We start from the raw sequence: 20,798 nt of genomic DNA on the forward strand, positions 1-20,798 counted from the left end.
ACGATAAGATTTGGAAGACGCCGACCGCTCGCGTCTCCACCTGCTTACTTGTTAAGCAGACTTTATAATTCAATCGCGCGGAACTAATGCCCAAAGCTCTTTCTTTCTCGGCGGTATTTGCTGCGCACGCCCGCCAATAGCTGTCGACTCTACATTCGTGAGTAGCATAAGTGACATCTCCAACACAGGCGCGAACGAGTCTCCCGGCTGACCGCTCGCGCCGTATGTGTGCCTCAGGATCACCAAATATCAGCGTGTACGTGCGGCACAGGGCTTGGCGCGTCTCTGTAACAGAAGTCGTGCAGGTCGTACATGTCCAGCATACGGGGTTACCTCCCTACGTTCATGGCCTCTACCCTCTAGATTCTGGTCCTTCCTCCCCTGCCCTTCCCGCCAGTCTTCGTCGCCGTTCGCTCCCCGACGTCGGCGAATCTATTTAATATTGCAGCGAATCGCGCGTTACCGCTAGTTTCCGTTGCACCTAGGGATGCTTACGGAGTATCGAGTAGGCGTATCGAACTTGTTTGCAGCGAAAATTTACTCGTTACTAAATATCGACATTTGGTATCGATAGGGTGGTATCGAATGTAGAATACGGATACTTTTCAAATTAAACAAGGACCTCCAAAACACGCGTTACATTTAATAATTATTTGAATTTTTATTAATTTATTTTTGCGGTTTTTTCCCTTCTTTTTCATTTTACTTGTCTTTCTTCTTACAATTAGTTGTGTAGCATAACTGGTCACGCAACTGATTATTTTTAGAATTTATTTATTTGATTTTTCTGCATTCTGTATCGGCGGTGATTTGAAATGCATTACGATGTCCGTTCGCGTATCGGCCATTTTTTAAACTGATATAAGTAATTTAATATTTACAAGAGCGCACGTTCTGCCAGTTGTTGTTTACGATGTAAACGTTATTGCATCCATTATTTTTAATGCATTTATATAACATTTATATGCCTAATTATGTATTAGTACATTACACAGTGCAAATATTGTCTTTCATGAAATAATCAAAAATGTAGTATGATCATGAAAATGTAATAAATAAAATATGTGATTACATTAAAGAATAACGTTACTAAATATAATATATGACAACATAGATTTAATAAGTTAAATTACGTATTATTTATTATAGTTATTATAATTATAATAAATAATATGTAATTTAATCTATAATAATAAATATAATATATAATTGCATTTTAAAATATATTTATAAAAAAAACACTAACAAAAAACATGAAAATGATAAAATATTTTGAATTCTCCGTTTAATTCAGTGATACAAATACAAATTACAACTTGTTATATATTTTTACTTATTTCTGGAAAAAGTTACAAAATTAGAATATTAATATTTTGTGCTATATATTTTTAATTATTAAATATATAAAATCAATTATTTATTGCCGCGTAACATATTTATATAATATATTTTGCATTCTTAACAAATAAATGACAGAAACAAAAAATATCTTTTCTCTCTCTATCTACGTATAAATCTATCTTTTCTCTCTTATCATCTCGCTTATAGGGACCCTCACAATTCATCATACATTATGTGTACACTCGATAACACTTCATAAGCTTCATTAATTCATTGATCTTCATTTACGCGATTTAGCTCGAGTCCCGGCGTCTCCGGTGTTATTGATCGAAAGTGCAGCGATTAAATTCTCCAGAGTACCGAAATGTTGCGAATGAACTGTTCCGCCGAGTAGTATTTGCTCGGTCAGAAATGATTACGAACGGAATCGCGCTACTCTGGGGTAAACGTTGACGGTACAATATTGCGATATGTCGGCCGGCGCGCCGTCGCTGAAATATCGCCGAGCGTGCAATACCGTCAACTTTTCTCTGACTGCGCGGCGCAGCGAGGTCGATCGATTATCGGTCGACCGAATTTCTTCGCGATTCAGCGAATTTACTATTGTAATTCGATGTTGCGCAGAATCCGTTCTGTTGGCGAGGCTGAAAATTTTAAAGTTGCCGTCCCGCTTCGGCAAAGTTTCAATTTTATATGAAAAACTTTGTCCTAATTTACCTTGAGAAAAGTGAAGGTTAATTAGTCTTTGTTTATTTGCCAACGTTGTAATAATCGGATATATTACGTGTATTCAATTTTATATGAATTTATGATACATAAACGTTTGAAGGAAAACGCTCGGTAGCGTAAAATTGTGCGGCTCAGAAGTAGAAACGGAATAAGGTAGACATTTCGCGTCTAAATGTAGATGGTTGCCGTAATTCGGCATCATAACATTCTTTGTATTTCTCGGCTAACGAATATTACATTTTACATTTTACGCTATATTATGCATTGTAAAACTCTTTGCGAGGGACAACTCGCTGCGTGCGGCTTACCGATTTTTCCCTCGCGATTGTACCGTGCAGTTACGATTCCGTAACACCTGCCTACAGGCCACGTACGACGTCGACGCGGAATATTCAAAAAGCGATCTACTGAGCCGAATAAAAAGCAGGTCGCGTCTGCGGCATGGACGACTTTTTACGACGGTATGCCGGCACACATACGTAATCGGGCGGATATGTAAGTACCTATCCTTCGCACGAGCACATACGGCGGAATGAATATCCCGGGCTCGGAATCTTGGATCTCGGTGGTGTAGATATTGAATATTAAACGTGTGCTACGCGCGTGTGGGGCGTGTATTCTCGAAGATGATACCTATGTCACACAGGCAACGTCCGGAAGCGCGTCGGCAAGCAGGCAGGAAGAGTCGCTTCGGTGACACGAATTTTACAAGCTTTTTTTTCACGTGTCTACCTTTTTTCCGTAGAATCGCTTAAAAATATTTTACAGTGGCGTGAATAAGAGATGAATAAATAATTAGGGGCGGTTAAATAATAAACGAGCAAAAATTCAATTTTCACGAGTTTTGGAATGGCATGTGAAAGTTCTATATTTTTCGAGAGCTAACATTTTGCACGAATGTAACCGAAGAAACGGTTTTCAAAATAATTGGAGTTAACTTCTCCTTTTACAAAACATCTGCGGTTAAAATTGCAATCAGCCGCGATGGGGCAACATCGATCTCGATAAATTGTTGGTATCGATGTCGCCCCGCGGTATTATTGAACGAGAGATAATTCTTACAATGATGTGAAATATCATGCATAATTACAATCGTATTAATTCCGCACTCATTTATTGGTAATACAATGACACATTGTTTCCCGCGTAACATTGCTTGCATTCTATGAAGCTACGGATACGAATAAAATTTTATTCTACTTGCGTTACTGAATTATCACACTGAAAAACATTATTACATTAATCAAGATTATTGACGGTTTATTCTGGAATTATACAATAAATATTGCGTTAATTCATAACGATTGGTGCCGTAAAAATCATTGTTAATTGAGAGTGCAGATACTCTAAATTTAAATTCTTTTTTAATTTAAAAAATTAATTTTGAAAAATGTGTCGTTTTAAATCTTTTTCTTTCAAACTGAATCTATTAATTTTAAAAGTTACAGAGTTTTGTTTATGAGTTACATCAGTTTATTAGTTATTGGGAAAGAAACGATTTTGCCTTTTTTTATATTGTACATGTTTGTACATGTATCTATATTTTTATTTATAAAAGATATTAGTTTATTATTCTTTTTTTGTTTATTTTTTTTGAAAAAATAATATTTTAAATAAATTAGTTGTATTGATGTTAAAAAATATTTTCGTCAAACTGTGAAAATTTTCAAAAGATTAGAGACCGAAAATATTAACTTTCGTAAACTTTATTACATAGATTATATAGATATTTTGTATATTTGTAGCCTCTAAAAAATCTGCAATTGTCTTGTCGCGTTCCATATCGCAAAACACTATGGAGTATCAGTAAAGAACAGTTACACAATTTTCATCGTTTGACCATCGCGACTGAAATCAGCAAAATCGCCTAGAACCGCTATTAGAGTTGGCAAGTGTTTAATGGCACGATGTCGGCGTGCTGGTCGTTATAGCCACCCATAGCTATATGATTGCTCGTGATTCTCCGCTATCAAAAAATAACTCGTAACAATAATAGTGTAGAACCTTCACGAAGTTAAAAAAATTTTTTTTTAACAAACCGATTATAGTAAAATAAATTGTAGAATTTAAGTAGCAAAAATAGGAGACAACAAATAATCTGAAAGTTATGTTTAATGACATTTAAATTTAATGACACAACAAATATATATTATTACAAATTTGCAAAATACAAATTAGAAAGAAATTTTATTGAAATATTGTGTAAAATTTATTTTGCATACTATTTTTAATAAATTTTAGTAGATCAAATTGTGTTTTAAGGGGTAATTTTTAAATGTATAATTTTGTAATGATTTATTGATCAGATATTAATGTTCTTATTCGATAAAGATATATTTACTCTATGTCTTTCAATTTTTTAAAAGCTAACTCAACTTGTCACAATTTAAGAAAAATTTTCCTAAACTGTGCTATATTTCTGTCCAAGGTTGCAATTAATTGAATATAAATTCGTCTAATATAAATTGTAGATCCGCAGCATCACGAGCATCTGTAACTTCGCTCTTTCCAGTGATATGCAATTCCCAATGAAGACTTTGAACGGTTCGAGCTGCACAGCTATGCAGCTGGACATCTGAATTTATTTCGTGTACGACCGGATTTTATAGTTAATCCGCCTTTTTTTGCCGGATTCCAGGCAAATGGCCGCAATCGTGCCGGGCGTAACGGGTGTTCGGCTATCACGCATGCGGCATTATTGCGATTTAATGGTACCGTCGGCAAGCGCGATCGTTTATTATGCCACGCTACGTGTTGCTGCTTGCTGCGCCGTCGCCTATCTCGTCGGTCGCGCCTGTAAAAGCAACGGGTTATGGAGTAATAACTCGACGCTATATGACGCCGCGCCGCCGTGTAGCGACGTATTCCCGGTAAGCCAAACAACGCAAGCCGCCGCGACGCCTACGTTGGCACAAGCGTCGTCGCGGGATGGCTCTTGGTCTCTTGGCCTCTTCTCGCATAAACGCCAGTCTATCTGATGTCCCTCGCGCGCCATTTAACATTTAATGGACGGCACGCTGTCCGAAAAGTGCCGTTTATCATCCCGGCAGGCTCCAACGCGCGGTTGCCGGGAAGACAACGGCGCGGTAACTACTGATCGACGATATAGCGCGGCGGCTTTTTTCTACGGGAGAAAAAAAATATATGTATGTACAATATATATATATACGGCACGTTCGTGATGACTTTTAGGAACCTACATTGTTGAAAGATTCAAAATTGACTTCGACAGGAATGACGGTCTGAATTTTCGTCTTAACGACCCGAAAAGCATTTCATTATGGAAACGTCACTCAGCCATAAAATATTTTCGAATCAAATGAAGATTAAGCTCGAATTTAGAAATTTAATTTTACGCTAAGAATTGCAGTTAACACTAATCGACTTTTCTTATTACAACGTTAAAATTATCAAGAATATACTTTTTCAATTACCTAAGATTCCGAAATCTCACCTCGTCCCAGAACAGAAATAGATATTGGCAAATTGTATTTTGTCAGGGAGCTTAATTAACTTTGCAAAGTTCAGTGAATCGACAAAGCGTGTAGGTGCACGCGTTACAACAGTCGCCGCGCCACGCCGCGCCACGCCGATGGGCCATCGATGAGGGCGAAATGACGGGCGGCTGTAATACAGACCGTCGCTATATTTCGATGGTCCTCCTTTCGCTCTCTCCGCACGAGCACCCTCGTTAAGCGTCTACGTGTTCGCGATTCTCAATCGGTTGATCCTGGCATACCGACATTATTTTTAGACGATTGATCGGTCACGGTTTCATCGAACTCCGCCTTTAATCTTTCCGGTTTTATATCCTCGTGAGTTTTAAAGGGCGCAAGAAGTATACGTCACAGTGTCACGTAAGATTCATTATCTACGTCATGATCATCCCCCTGATTTATGTGCGATCACAAAAGGACCTGGCACATCCTTGATACAGATTTTTTGACGTTTCTTTCTCTTTCGAAGAAGAATCACTGAGTAATGAAAAAAGAAAACGATGGATATCGGAAAATCCACGACTCACCTCGCGCCGTGCACACACACGCGCGCGCGCGCGCACACACACACACACACACACACATTCATTTTTTACACACGCACAGAATGACGTGTATATGTGTCTAGCCACGCTATCGTAACCTCCGTAGATGTACGTGCCTACGACTGCCAAGAGTCACAAGAAGAGACCAACGAAAAGCGAGCGGCCGGGCTAGGTAGCTATGTACGTCACGTCTGGGTTCTGGATTACATTTATATCCCCATGCCTCGCCATGCCCGGCGAGCCCAGGGGGCCGATGCGCCAATACGTGCCTATAATCTTCCGCCTCATACTCTTTCACTCACTCGCTCGATCGGCGAAAGCCGCTCTTCATCCTCCCTCTACGGACCACGGGTCTGCCCTCCATCTCACCTAAATCGTCCGTGTGGCCGTGCACACACGTGCGAATCTTCATGCGTCCGTGTGCACGCGTTGCATAAAAGACTACCGAGTATACGTATGTGCGAGTAGTCTCGGGCAATTGCTGGCGAATAGTAACTCGCGATGGTGACTACGTTGCCGGTAGTAGATCTCCCAGCTATTACACCTGCGGGACACTTTATGTCTGAACGATGTCTCGGCCATGACTCGAAAATCCTTATCCGGCGATTTCGCGGTGCTCCGACGATGTCGGGTAACTCAGAGAATCGAAAAAGGAAACGCGTCGATGGACGTTCGATATTGACGGAGGCTCAACGAGGCTTAAGGTCGTTAAATTGTTACGACGGATGTTACGAGAGTTTGACGGAGAAATCTGGCCTTTATTCATGGTCGTATTGTTCCGAAGGATCGAATGCCAAAGAAGTTCATTTAAAATATACTACTGTTCTTGTTAAAATCACACACTTGAAAATTCTATATTTGATATATTATATTATATAAAAAAAAGATGAAGGAACTGCATTGATTTTTTCAAAAATATACTTATCAAATTTTAATTTTAAAATTCCGAGATTATAACAATAATTATCGTTAATGCTATTACTGCAGTTAATATTACGTAATGCGGTAAATTTATGCATTTGCTAATACATGGATTTGATGGTTCTGCTTTCTGAGTTTCTCTCCAATAGTATTCAATCGCTTTAAATAAAATAGAAACGATACGAGCGTTTCTCGTTATAAAAAATATCAAGCGTTTTCAAGGTACAAAAAACTTTTTATGAAGTGCTTTGTACATAAAAGAGATCGAAGGGCATAATGCGCGCTTCGGATGGTGCCTGAACGTGAAAATATTCAGTATCGATAAGCCTCAGGGAGAAAAAGCGTTCTTCAGCTTTCTTTTCTGAGGTCCGACTCGTATTCGTCGGTGGTCCTCTTTCGCTCCTACTTTTTCCCCCCCTCCTCTTTATCCCGTACAGGGGTGATTTACGAGGAAGGCTTAACACAAGCTGGTTTGTTTTTATCAATAGTTAATTCGCAATTTACATCCGTTTAAATATTCATACCGCCGTCGCCGCGAAAACCCGGAGCTTTCGGTCCCCCGCATACTTATTCACGAATCCTCGGCTTCCCCTTCTCCCTCTTTCTCTCTTTTCCTCTTTAGTATCTGTTATATCTCTGTTCTTCTTTGTTTCGCCCCTTTCTTTCTCTCTCTCTCTTTCTCATTCTCACTTTTTCTCACCTTCAACGCTTTTACAGAGAACGACAAAACCCAGTGGAATACGTTCGAATGCTTCTGCAAGCCGAAACCTCCCACGCATTAAATTCTAAAGCTGCTTTCTAGTTTCGTGACCTATCCTCTTTCTCGCGCATGATGACTTTGCAAACGAGCTTCCCGTGTCGTCAAACTTTGTCCCGGAAACATTGTGATTGCGATTACATCGGCGTTGTGATCCCGGTCGTTCTCCGCACCGTGTTGAAAAGAAAACGAAAGATACGCAGTAACTACTAGTCGTGAGTGAATTTGTGACAGTTACGAGTGATATTACAATGTAGATCTAATTAATTAAGCCCGATGTTATACCCTGGTAATTTAGATTAAATTTGCTTACCATATATGCTAAACCTAGATAGAAGCTGGTTAATTATGCGAGTGTATTTCATAAAGAGAACTATATGAAAAATAAACATTTTTAATTTACAATGAGTGATATACATGCAATGCATATGTAAAATTAATTAAAAAGGCGACGGTGCTTTTATCTAATATATTTAAATACAAAGGTTATTTTAGACCATAAATATAATTTATTAAAATGCGAAGAATTTTTGTAGTAACGTAAACGTAATATGTTTACACGAGGGGATCAGGAATTCGCAGATTAATTTAAGAAGTATATTTTAAGCCTTTTCGTCTGGCTTAAAGCTGATTTATAGTTGACGGCGTTCTAACGAAACGTGAAATACATTTCTGCATGTACGCGTTTTATAGCGTCCACGAAAACGGGGGCTCCAACTTTGTGAGTAAACACGTATATCGTACTGAATGAATAATAATTCCTGGAAATGAAATATCACAGTTGCGCATCCCCTGACGCTTGAAAACAATTCTCATTCAACACATTTGATAATTCACTTATATTTAATAAAATGTTGACGTAAAAGTCCTCGCGACGAGTCCGCGTCTGGCCCGACCAAACTTTTCTCTCAACTTGATATTGCCAGCGCATCCGGAACAATGCGCAGTGTAACCAAAGTTACCGAAACGCGTTGCTAAAGCTCCCCCCTCCCCTTCCTCTTTCTCTCTCTTTCTCTGTGAAAATCGACAGACTCGATGTCAAATTTGCAAAAGTACCATCCACGTCTCGGTTGAAACTTTGTTTTTATTCGGTTCTCAGGGCGGAATATATGCGGCATATACCGGTGGGGCCGACCTCTCCCGGTTCACATTCACGGAACCATCCTTTTTCCGAAACTTGTCAGTACGCACGCATATTTGCGTGTTTTATTCATGAAATACGTGGCTGTCTATCGTATCGGCGTGATAAGATCCGGAAATTGCATGTACGATGTTCCGCCGCGTAATCTTGTCGCCTTCGAAACGAGGCACCCTGGCAACGAAACGACGCAAACGCGACGTGTAGAATTTATCTGGCCTTGATATGACTGCTCCTCCACGATGGAAAGTTAGCTATTTTCCGCCCAGATACTGAGACCGAAGCTGTATGAAGTATCTTAGGCATTCTCCTCGCGCTCCTCAAATTTTTTCCAAATATGTATAAAATGAAAGCATCAATAACTTGCGAAGGCGTTGAAAATTTAATGATTTGAAAATTAATTGTTGAGTAAACGTAAAACTGGTACCAAAGTTAACAATTATTCTGATTGTATAATATTATTTTTCTTATATGATACTATTTAGGTGTATTGCGAAAATTTCAGTATTATATAAAATCGCTGCTTTGTAATAAAAATATACAAACTCCACATAGCACAATTATCTTACATTTGTTCGCTAAAAGAGATATACGAATTATAAAGAACAGCTTAAAAAAGCGTTACACTTTATTTGTATTAAATTTCAATTTTTCTGATAAATCGAGAATAGTGAGCAGTCGTACGGGGAAATCACGAACACTTTGATTATTATGGTTATCACAATGCGGCTCGACGGTGTAGCACATGCAGTGTAAACACCGGCTGGCAGCGTTATACGATCGCTGCAGGTGCAAGTTAAATGCTCGCTGATGCGTTTAGTTAAAGCTTATGAAGTTTATGCTCGTCATCGATGGTGACCTAGACACTTTCAGTGAGATGATCGGGTTTAATAATTGATAGGTTTACGAGAATCATTAAACTCTCGATTCTGAGAGAGCAGCCGTTCATAAAGGTGCACGCTTATTTTTCCATTTTTCACAAAATATCCATTTACTAACTAAATTGTGATAAATTAACTAACAATCATCTATTACGTATTTACGTGAAAATAGACAATAATAAATTTACCTAAAAACTTAAATAAATAATTTAATCTACGAAATGTTTAAACATAATTAAATGTAACTGAATAACAATTTGTAAAATGTTATCATAGTAGATAGTTTTCTTTTTACGCGTCTTACGTAACGTGAAAATTTCTAGGATCGCCACAGAGCAATCCGCTTTTTGATATAATGTTAGTACATAAATTGGCATCAATCAACACCGCGCACTTGGACGACGTATATGTTTATATATACGCGTACACGTCGGCGCGTGTCCGCGCGGACAATGTCACGCTCTCGTGTCCTCGCTGCTAATGACTCATTATCACGAGCAATCGCCCCCTTATACAACGGCGTCGCCGCTCTCGTCTCCTATCACGTTAAAGCGCCCTTGTCGAGCCTATCTTTCGCTCTGCCTGTGCCGCATCCGCGTCCGCTGCATACATATTCAATCCGTCACGCGATCAATTGTTAATCAATTAATTAACAGCGCGAGCGGCGCTTTAATGACAGCGCACGATACTACCACGCCTCACGAGACTCATTTAAGCACTCTGTTCATTATCCGCGCAAACGTAAACGTGCGTAATTCCCCGATAACGATGTTCCACGACAAATATTCGCGACTTCTGCGAATTTAGATATTAATTCAGAATATCCAAAATCGGGCCAATTAGCGAAGTGTGTGCTAAAAATAATTTATAATCTAAATATTATATGTATATAACACTTGTAGCATAGTTATTATTACCTTTGAGAATATTTTTTACATTTAGAAATATCTCAGCTTGTACCTTATTTTATAAATAAGCATTCTCATAAATTTGTTATAAACGATTTATTCACGAAGATTCTAAAATTAGTTTAGATATAATGATTTACAATATTATTCGCTATTAATTGCATCTTTATTCTTTATTCATTTATTATATTTGAATTTGAATAAGCATTAAAACAAAGAGATTTTTACTTGCTTTTTATGCTTAAAAGAAGGAGATTTTGAAAAATTAAATTTTACTCTATTTAATGTACAAATAAAATTTTATGAGCGAGATGATTATTTTTTAAAATATTAATTATTTTGAGCGCTGCTATAATTTTTTCTTTACTTGTATGTTACAGATTAAATCGCAGGATCTGAGAGAAGGTGACCGAGTAACTCTGCTCATAGCGCATCGGATCGGTGAGTCAAAAAACAATTCATGTTTTCTTATTTTAATACTTAAATATCCTGCGCAGGACAAAAAAGGACACCGAAAGAAAGAGTTTGATAATAGCTATCAAATGTTGGGTGAAATAAATTTAAATAATTATATGTATATTTGATTAATACAATAAAAAATAATTTTACTTTTTTAAAATATTTAGCAAGTATTATCCAATTTTAGTAATGTTTACAAAAAATTTAGAAAAGTAAAATTATTTTTGGTAATATTAAATGTTTAATTGACACTATTTCACTCAACATTTGGTAGTATTACTGACATATTACTGAACTCTTTTCTTCAGTGGATCCGAACAATTTCGAAGGGGAAACCGAGTACCCAACCGCGCGCGATCGGTCCTCGGGAGTGCCGTGTAAAGTACACTGAAAATAAAGTCTTATAATAACTACCAAATGTATAACGAAATAGTATTAATTAAATACTTGGTCAATGTAACTAAAAATAATTTTACTTTTCTAACTACTTAGTATAATTATACTAGATTTGGTAATACTTACTAAACATCAAAAAAATAAAATTATTTTTGGACATAATGACAAAATATTTAATTGATACTATTTCACTATACATTTGATAGTTGTTACCAGATTTTGTTTCAGTGTATCTTCGCGCGATCGTAACCGTATTTTCGCGAGTGAGTGAGTACGAATCCTGCTGATGATCTCGGAGGAAGAGGATGAGGCTTATGAAGCAATCTTGAGGTGAGTTCAAATATACATGACATATACACATTGAAAAGAAAGTCTGGTAATAACTACCACACGTATAGTGAAATGGTATCAATTAAATGTTTTGTGAATATAACTAAAAATAATTGTATTTTTCTAAACGTTTCGCAAGTATTATCAAATCTGATATAAGTTTACCAAATATTTAGAAAAGAAAAATTATTTTTGGTTACAATGACGATATTTAATTGATAATTATTTAATATACATTTGGTAATTATTATCAGTCTTTTCTTTCAGGGTTATAACATATCTAGCTTATCTAACAAATAAATATTATATGTTACAGATATTCCTCGAGGTAAAAAGCGCGACGAGAAGAGGACAACACCCATCGTCGCCGATTTATAATATAATAAAATAAACGAACCGCAGCCGGTTCGTCGCGTCGCGTGTTTATTCCGGGAGTGCCGTTAAATACTTATTGGAGTAAATAGACTTTTTCCATAACTCCCATTTGATAGACTCCTAGTTAGAGGGCCGGGAATCGCACCCCCGCTGCTTGGCAGTGGACATCTCCTCACTGAGGCGTTGCCGCGACGTCTCATGCCGAGTGCCCTAAGGCTTTCTTAGATCCTTGATACCTTTTTTGGATTCTTTGGATTTGGGGTTCGAGCTAGATGAATCACGTTTCATCTGACTATGCACGAGGTAATGCCGGGTCGCATGTACGACATGTTTCCTCCGTGTGCATGTTGCGCGACTGTCTGGTTGTGTGAGGCTAACACGCTCTGTCTCTGGCGATTGGTTCGGTCCTAAGCGGTAGGAGTTCGGATCGGTTGCCTTGGATTCGCGCGTTTCTCTTGCTCTCGTCCACCATCCTAAGACTTTCTTAGATCCTTGATACCCTTTTTGGATTCTTTGGATCTGGGGTTCGAGTCAGTGAATCACGTTTAATCTGACTATAAGTCAGAACTTAGTCTTGGCCGTCCAACGTGTTGAGAGGTTGGCTCTCATTTCCTGATTCGTCTATTAGAATGTTAGACGTCGGCGATGAGTACCTTCTTTTTCGTCACGTCTAAATGTCGTTGACATCGCTCGTCGTATAGACGTCTCCGGAGATTAGCTATGTCACGAGTGGTGTCACCTGGCCGCCGCTGGCTTGGCGTATGACTGAGTCAATTTTAGACGTGATTTTTGCGAAACAAGAGGGGTCGGATTCAATGCCATTGATTTCGTTTTTCTCCGCGTGGGGCTTACCCTTGTCCGGGGCGGGTACGCGTGCGTTCTACTCGTCGACTCGGGGTGCTGAATCCACGGGAATCCCTCTGAATGGGAACTCATATCATGGGTTTTATGAACCCGAAGTGCCGCAGTATTGCGCGAAAAACTTTATGGATAATTAGTCCGCGCGCATAAATTTAATATATTATTTGCGAGTGTTCCGTGTGTACAACGAGAGAAAGAGGACAACCTAGAGGACACTGAGAGGAAGAGGAGGCATCAGGCCTCAGCGGAGCAACCTTGGGGTAAACTTTTATTTATATAGATTTAATAGTCTTTCTCCCTTTTATTTGATCTTATTGCAATAAATTTAAAAAAAAGCTATTTAAAGAAAGAAAATTAATATAAAATTTTATACACACCCAGAGAAAAGTTATGTTTAAATAGATAAAATTGTTTCTTTAACATAGTTTTTTTAAGTTTAAATGAAAATATCTTTGCGGAGAATAAAAATTTATTTGATTTTATAAAATAACGTTATTAACCTTTTTAAATAAATTATTTGTTCAAATTATTTGTTTGATTCAAAACAAATAACTATTTAATCGAAAAATTTCTTCAAGTAAAAAAAATTCTTTTTAACCGTATAGCATTGTACAAATTTCATTGAGTCAAACAAATATTTTTTAACTCAAAGAAACCTTTCTTATATTGTATAAGAATTAACTTTTGAAATATTAAAATATAATTATTTTGAGCGCAGTTTTAATTTTTAAATCTTATGTTTGTGTGTGTTACAGTAATCACCGTAGCTTCGTAGCTGAGTAACTCCGCTCGTTGCGCATCGGATTGGTGAGTCAGAAATCAATTTTCCTATTATAATTCATTATTTTGCAAATGTCCTGCGCAGGATCCAAGGAAAATGTACGGAAAGAAATAGTTTTGATAAAAATTTTTATACATATTTGATAAAAATTTCTAAAAAATCTTGGAATTTTCAGAGAATGCATTTATAAATTTTTAAAGGACACTTTGTACATCTTTCTTTATTAATCTGCGAGCTGATTATATTGCACCATTAGCTGATCAAATCGTGATGCGTCCCGCACGCAATGCCTTCAGCGTTCTTCAGTATTTTGTTGAATTGAATTGGAAAAGGACCGTAATTTGATCGCTCTCACCCCAAAGATCAATCGAATAATGAAGGGACGCAAGAAGCGTTCCAGACCGTCTTTCGCGGTGAAACGTTTTTTCCCCGAAGTACGGGAACCGATACCCACGTACTCCGTACACGTATTCTCCGTACACGTATTCGCGGCCGTATCCCGGAAGGTTAAGCCGTGGATAGAAACTCCGCGATGGTCGTTTTTTCTCGCGACCTCGGAAAAACGCTCCCAGGGAAAATAAGGCCGCGCGGCGGCGCCTAGCCTGGCAACGGATTAAAACGGAGCCCTGTAAAGCGCGTGCCTGTAAAACATACCCCGTGCCCCCGCTTCCACTACCCCTTTCTCGGCCCGTCAACTCCTGCGTTGATATATCTCGAGTTTGTAGTTTGCACTACCGCTACTAAAAATACCTTATTTCTAGCTGTGTGTCGCGAAAACTAACGGGGAGGTAAGAGGGCCAGCGGCTGCTGTTGCTGCTGCTGCTGCAGCAGCAGGGTCAGACGAAACGCGCGGAGCGCGAAAGAGGTCATCGCGCGCGCACCATCTGCACCCTTCCCACGGCTTTAGCCCGTAGCGCCAGCTAGACCGACAATAAGCTGATAATTGAGCTTTTGAATAATTCCAGCTATTTAATCCGGGGTTTAATAAAGCTTCGCCCTTTCCGCCCCCTTCCCCCCTCCTCCCCCTCCCTCCTCCCCCTCCCCCTCCTCCCGTCCTACCCCACAGTCTCCCCACGAACGCCGTTTTGCCGTTTCGAAACACTCGTGAATTTCATTAGGGGCTCATCAGCGAGGGCTTGCGACATTAATGTGAGCAATTTCGTCGTAGCCTTTTTTTCTCTCGCAAGCGGGCGCCGAAAAAGACCGCGCGTAGTAGGCAAGCAATTCAGGAGGAAAGCCAAGTGGGGAAAACGTTTTCCGCTTTAGCTGCAAAGAGTCGGTACCACGTAACACACGTTTTGTTAAAGAAATTTTGCAAAAGCGCATTTTATACATGGTGAACGTTAATACAAACTCACGTACGTATAAACACGAAAATTAATCAGAAGTGAACAATTACATTTGATACATTTTTTTTTCCTTGATATTAGATGCAAGGTAATCAAATTGCATACACGTTCAGCAAACGCAGCGTGAAAACTGTTATTCTATCATTTTTTCTCAGCATTCTGTACTGCGTTAATGTTTACTCGTATATTTGAAACATCGACGCTGGATCGCGATGCCGGTCTATGCGAGGACGAGTGTTTAGTATCGCGGGATTCTTTCATCGGTAGATTAGTTAATTTCGGTACTGCTCTGCCGTGGTCCCCGGATCCCCGATGTAATTAGCTGTACAATAGGAAACAGCAGTTTCCCGTGCTCTCTATCGCATCGACGATGTAACGTCTAAACCAATCTCCGGCAGCAGACAATTATTACACCCGCATTTCGTACGTATAATTCTCCTCCTCTCGTTTCCCTGGAGGCTATGTTGCGGACAAAAGTATTCCCCAAGGTTAATGCAAACTGCATTAGGCAAGTGCCAACCGCACGTACTTCCACAAATGGTCAGTTTCAATGGTCAAACGCATTCCCTTAACGAGCGTTCATCGCACGATGCTTCTTTTTGTCTGACATTTTCATTCTGACACTTTCAAAACAATTTCATAGATTATTTTTACATTTATTGTAGACTAAATGTACCATTAGACATTTATTATAAGCTAACTCAGATAAATTAAATATATGATTTAAAAACTCTTTATAAAAGTTTACATTTATGAAATGACCTATTTGAAAGAGTTTTCAAGAATGGTAGGTGTTTTTTTTGATGATAAAACTATTTTTAAGTTAAGAATTTAAATCTTTTAGAAGATTAATTTTTAAGTACATATTATACATAATATAATGATTTTACAAGACTAAAAAGATATAAATTATAATGCAAGTATCAAATTATCAATTATTTAAATTGTTAAACACTATTATGATCTCGGTCAGTAATTAGCGGTATCATCTTACATTTTGCTGATTAGACATTGCTAGTGTAATCAAAAATATTTAATTAATCTGGTATTATTGGAATATAATCATAGGTCTAATAACAAGTGATTCTAGTAATGGGTAATTTAATAATACCACAAATCAGCAATCATCAAAACCAGGAATCTGATCGAAATTATAAATAGGCAAATAGAATAGGTTATTTGCAAAACTTCTTGTTTATTGCAAAATTCTATTATTAACATACATAAAATATCATTATGTTTCATTATTTGTAAATATTCTGTCAAAAACAGATTTTTCGATCATTTTAATTAATTTAAGAACAGATTTTGAAATTAAAGTATGTTTTACAAATCGAAAATCATATTAAAATACAATTATAGTGCCACTTGAGTTTTAAAGAAATTAAAGATACTACCACTTGGGTTCAACCCACTATCTTTTTATAAATATTTTATATTCTATTATTGAATTCCAAAAATTTGAGCATTGCAAAAATTTGAGCATTGCAAAAATTTGAGCATTGCAAAAATTCAGGCATTGCAAAAATTCGAGCATTGCAAAAATTCGGGCATTGTTACATTTATTGCATTCTTTCTTATTTCAATTGTTTTCATTGCTTTTCTTATTTAGCAGCGCTAAGTTTTTGTATATTACAAATTTTCTATTTTAATAAAATTTTCTCATTTCTGTTTCCTCTTTAATTCTTTGAGATTAAATGCTACATATTCCATTGAAACGTTTTTAAATAGAATACATCCGCTTGGATCGAAACAGAAACTAAATAATTGAACACAAATAATAAACGCGTGTAATTACAACTGATTATAAATATCTTATTAAATATAAATATTTAAACAGCAGTTTTATAAATATTGTTTATTCTGAAATATCGCGCTGTTGGTTTTTCTGATTCAAAGCTGTCTTAAACGATGAGCTTATGCTTGCTCGAGCACATGCTTGCCAAACATCGTGAATCGGTAATAGGCGCCACTTCCTCGAGTAGTCGCGGTCAGTTTATGTAGAGACTTCATGCTTCCGTAGACGGAGCACACACGCATACATTTTCACGCGTGCACACACCGGTACGCACACGTAGGACGTACGCCCCAATCTAACGTGATCATGTATGGGGGTAGCACAATCGGTTAACACAACGCCACCGTCCAATACCGATATATATAGGCATCAAAGGGAATTCCCACCTTGTGACACACAGGGCTCTCCGCAGACTCCTTGACTGTTGGCATAGTTAAAATGTCATCGTGGATGCGGTTACTGGAGCGTCGCCGCATGAGGGCTGCTTTTGATCATTCCGCTTATTGTCGATTTGTTGAACAGATAGAGATACGCGGCGATAGCGAAATGATCTCACGGATTATTCATCGACAATCCACGCTGCCAATTATAGAGTTAATATTCAAGATGAATAGACCCAGCACGTGCACATTTTTAATGATGGATGAAAAATATCTTGGATTAAGATCTTTTTTAGTCTAGATTTATTACAATATGAAGGATCATAACGAATGCGATAATACACTACGATCCATTCACAATTCGGGGTCAAACAGGACAGTTGAAAAGAAGTTAATGAGACATCGCGCAACAATTGCGCAACATAGTTACATTTTCAATGATACGATAAAAATAAATACGCTAAAAACAAAAATGTCTCAGGTATGTCCTTAGAAGGGCGAAAGGAAAGGAAGGTGGAGGGTCCTATTCCCTCCACTGTCGCCTGTCCTCTTGGTAGGAGATATAAGATTCATGAGATGTTCCATGGAAGAATACAATTTTTATGAACTAACAGAACGAGAGAGCAAGCGCTTGCATTTATATCAACGTCCTCTTTCGTTTCTTTTTTTTTCACCTCCGGATCCGTCAATCACGAATAATTGATGAAAAAAGAATGAAGTAAATTTGCGAATAGCATACGCATTTAGAATACAACGCACGTATGTATGTTATGGACAAATCATTTTTTATTTAGTTAGAAGTTGTTTTTATTCGATTACGTCACATTTGACACACATATAAAAATAGTATGTCACATAAAATGGAAAGGGAAAATAGACAAATGTGAAAGACAAAAGGACAAGAATAAGAGATCAGAATATACATACATATATAACAAGCATAACAAAACTTCAATAAAAAAACGAAAAAATATAGCACAAATAGAACATCAAATTTTATATATAATAATCTGTACATAAAAAAATATACTTCTTGTAAATTTGAGGCATCATTCATTATTAAAATATTTACACGTTAAAATAAATATTTCTCAACACAGAAATTCTTTCAAAGTTTACTAATTTCTTTAATTTAACAGTAATAATCTCTATTACATCAGTTTCATAATTTTCTCTATAATTGAAAAATTAGTTAAACGATTAATTAAACGTTTTTATTTAAAATTTATTGCTTTTTAAGATTGCTTATCTGCCAAATACTTTTTTTAACGCTTCAAGCACTTCTGAAATCTAAATTAACAACTGATGAATAATAATTGAAAGAATTAGCTCTTTAAATTAACTGTTAAGGTCTTAAAACATTATCAAAAATATAAAAATTTTATAGAATATTCTAATATTACGTTTGAGTATTTGTAAAATTTGAACGTAACTCACTTATTGATTTAAAAGTTATTTCATTTTTTGTTTACTCTCGATTCTTATGTAAAATCGCAATTTGATGGAGAAATAATATTATCAATTAAATCAAAAATTTTATATATATTAATAAAACTCTCTAATAAATATTTGTGTAAACTGATAAATATTTGTGCAAAAGTTTATTTAGATCCACTTACCGGTTTAAAAATTATTTATTTAAAACTGCAGCAAAACGTAATAATTTTCGTTGCAAAAATCATTATAAATCAAATTTTGCATTGTTTTTTTTTGCAACTAGTTTCAGAATCAAAATTTGGACATTCACGATCAAATTTTTTTTGTTAATCAAGAAAGAAAAGAATAGACCTAAAGAAGCCTTCAGTTTTTAAATTTCGATGATTTTTGGTTCGTATTGTATAGTCTAAACGTCCTTAAATAGAACAATGAATGAGGAGTTTAAGTGTCTGTGTATATACCGCATCACATATACATGTCGCTCTTATTTTACAAACGGTTCTTTTCAGGTTGATATCAGAGGCTGAAACGTTACATCTCTGTGCCATTGTTGCATCTTGTGCCGCAATGAAATGGCGGGGATGGGAAGGTGGAGGTACACGGCGCGGTTGTCGCTTATTCGATAATGCCACTGCGTCGTATCGCCCTTTTAATGTAGTGCTCGCGATAGTAAAGTTTATCCACGGCAATGTGGAAAATTACTAACTTCTTGCTTGCTCTGGTAATTCTCGTCGCGTCCCCGTTCCCATTCGCGATCTCCCTATTCGTTTCCTCGCGCTCCTTTCTCCCTTTTATCGCGGTGCCGCGTCTTCGCGGGCTCGCCGAATGCGAACGACTTAAAGCCCGTGTTAGCGTTAAACTTCGCGACGACCGTGGAACATTAAGCTCGTCCTACGCTACACACGCATGCACATTAGTGTGAGTGCGCATTAGTTTAGTAGCATGTATTTTAATGCGTCGGCATACATTTCGCGCCTACGCGTGTCAGTGCTGTAACTACTGTATATATTTTAAAGTTGCTCTTTCTCTCTCCCTTTCCTTTCCTTCCACCTCTTCTCGCTCCCTGTCTATCGGCCGATTGACGCCGATACATCCTTTATGACTGTTGGGCCATGATTATTTCAGCCGTTTAATTGATATAAACACCGAGTCGATAATTATTAATTTCATGAAATATTACTACTCCATGTACGTCCGCTTTAAATATCCAGCCGTCCACGAATAGATAATCGTCCAGTTTGAAGCGCTGCTATTACGTTACAAATACAATTTCGCATTTCTACGATGCGGGTTACAAAAAGAAATAGCCATTATTTTCTAGGTAAATTTAAATCGGTGTCTAAAAATAAGTCCAACAATGTTTAATTTTACTATCTTTGTTATCAACGATGTAACATTTTGTAGCTATTGACAAATTATATATCAATTATTACATGATAAATTTGTTATTTTCTTTTTCTATGCATACAAATGTATGTATAAAATTATAAAGTGTTCTGTTTTCAATTGAAAGAAATAAGAAAAAATTCCGTTTTTTTTGTTTGATGTCTAAGAAATCGAGCCTTGTATATTGAGAAAAAAATTAAATATTCATTAAATTTTAATAAATATTTGAATAGTTGCAATGAAATATCTACTTACGATACATAAATATTTACTTAGTAAAAAAATAGTAGTTAAATTAAATTAGTGGTTTTTGTGCTAAATAAATATTTATTTACATTTAGTAAATATTTTATAGCGACCATTCATACAAATATTTATTAAAATTTAGTAATTTTTTCTCTCGATGTATACGTAAACCAAAAAAAAAAAAAAAAATCAATTTCCTCGAATTTGACCTTTGATCAAAAATAAGTAAAAAAATGAGTCAATTATATAGAAAGATAGAAACATTCTTCTCCTTCTCCCTGTG

At 36.9% G+C, this 20,798-nt stretch overlaps 1 long non-coding RNA gene across 3 annotated transcripts in view; it reads left to right on the plus strand.

Annotated features, from left to right (window-relative positions):
- Positions 1-20,798, plus strand: part of LOC105199947 — a 299,693-nt gene that overhangs the window by 46,782 nt on the left and 232,113 nt on the right. For all 3 annotated transcript variants that reach the window (XR_003268223.2, XR_850945.3, XR_005575185.1), the window contains exon 8: positions 11,098-11,158. This is a non-coding gene — a long non-coding RNA (uncharacterized LOC105199947). The remainder of the gene's footprint in view (positions 1-11,097; positions 11,159-20,798) is intronic.

The sequence above is a fragment of the Solenopsis invicta genome, chromosome 7, assembly GCF_016802725.1.
Source record: "Solenopsis invicta isolate M01_SB chromosome 7, UNIL_Sinv_3.0, whole genome shotgun sequence".
Classification (NCBI taxonomy): domain Eukaryota; kingdom Metazoa; phylum Arthropoda; class Insecta; order Hymenoptera; family Formicidae; genus Solenopsis; species Solenopsis invicta.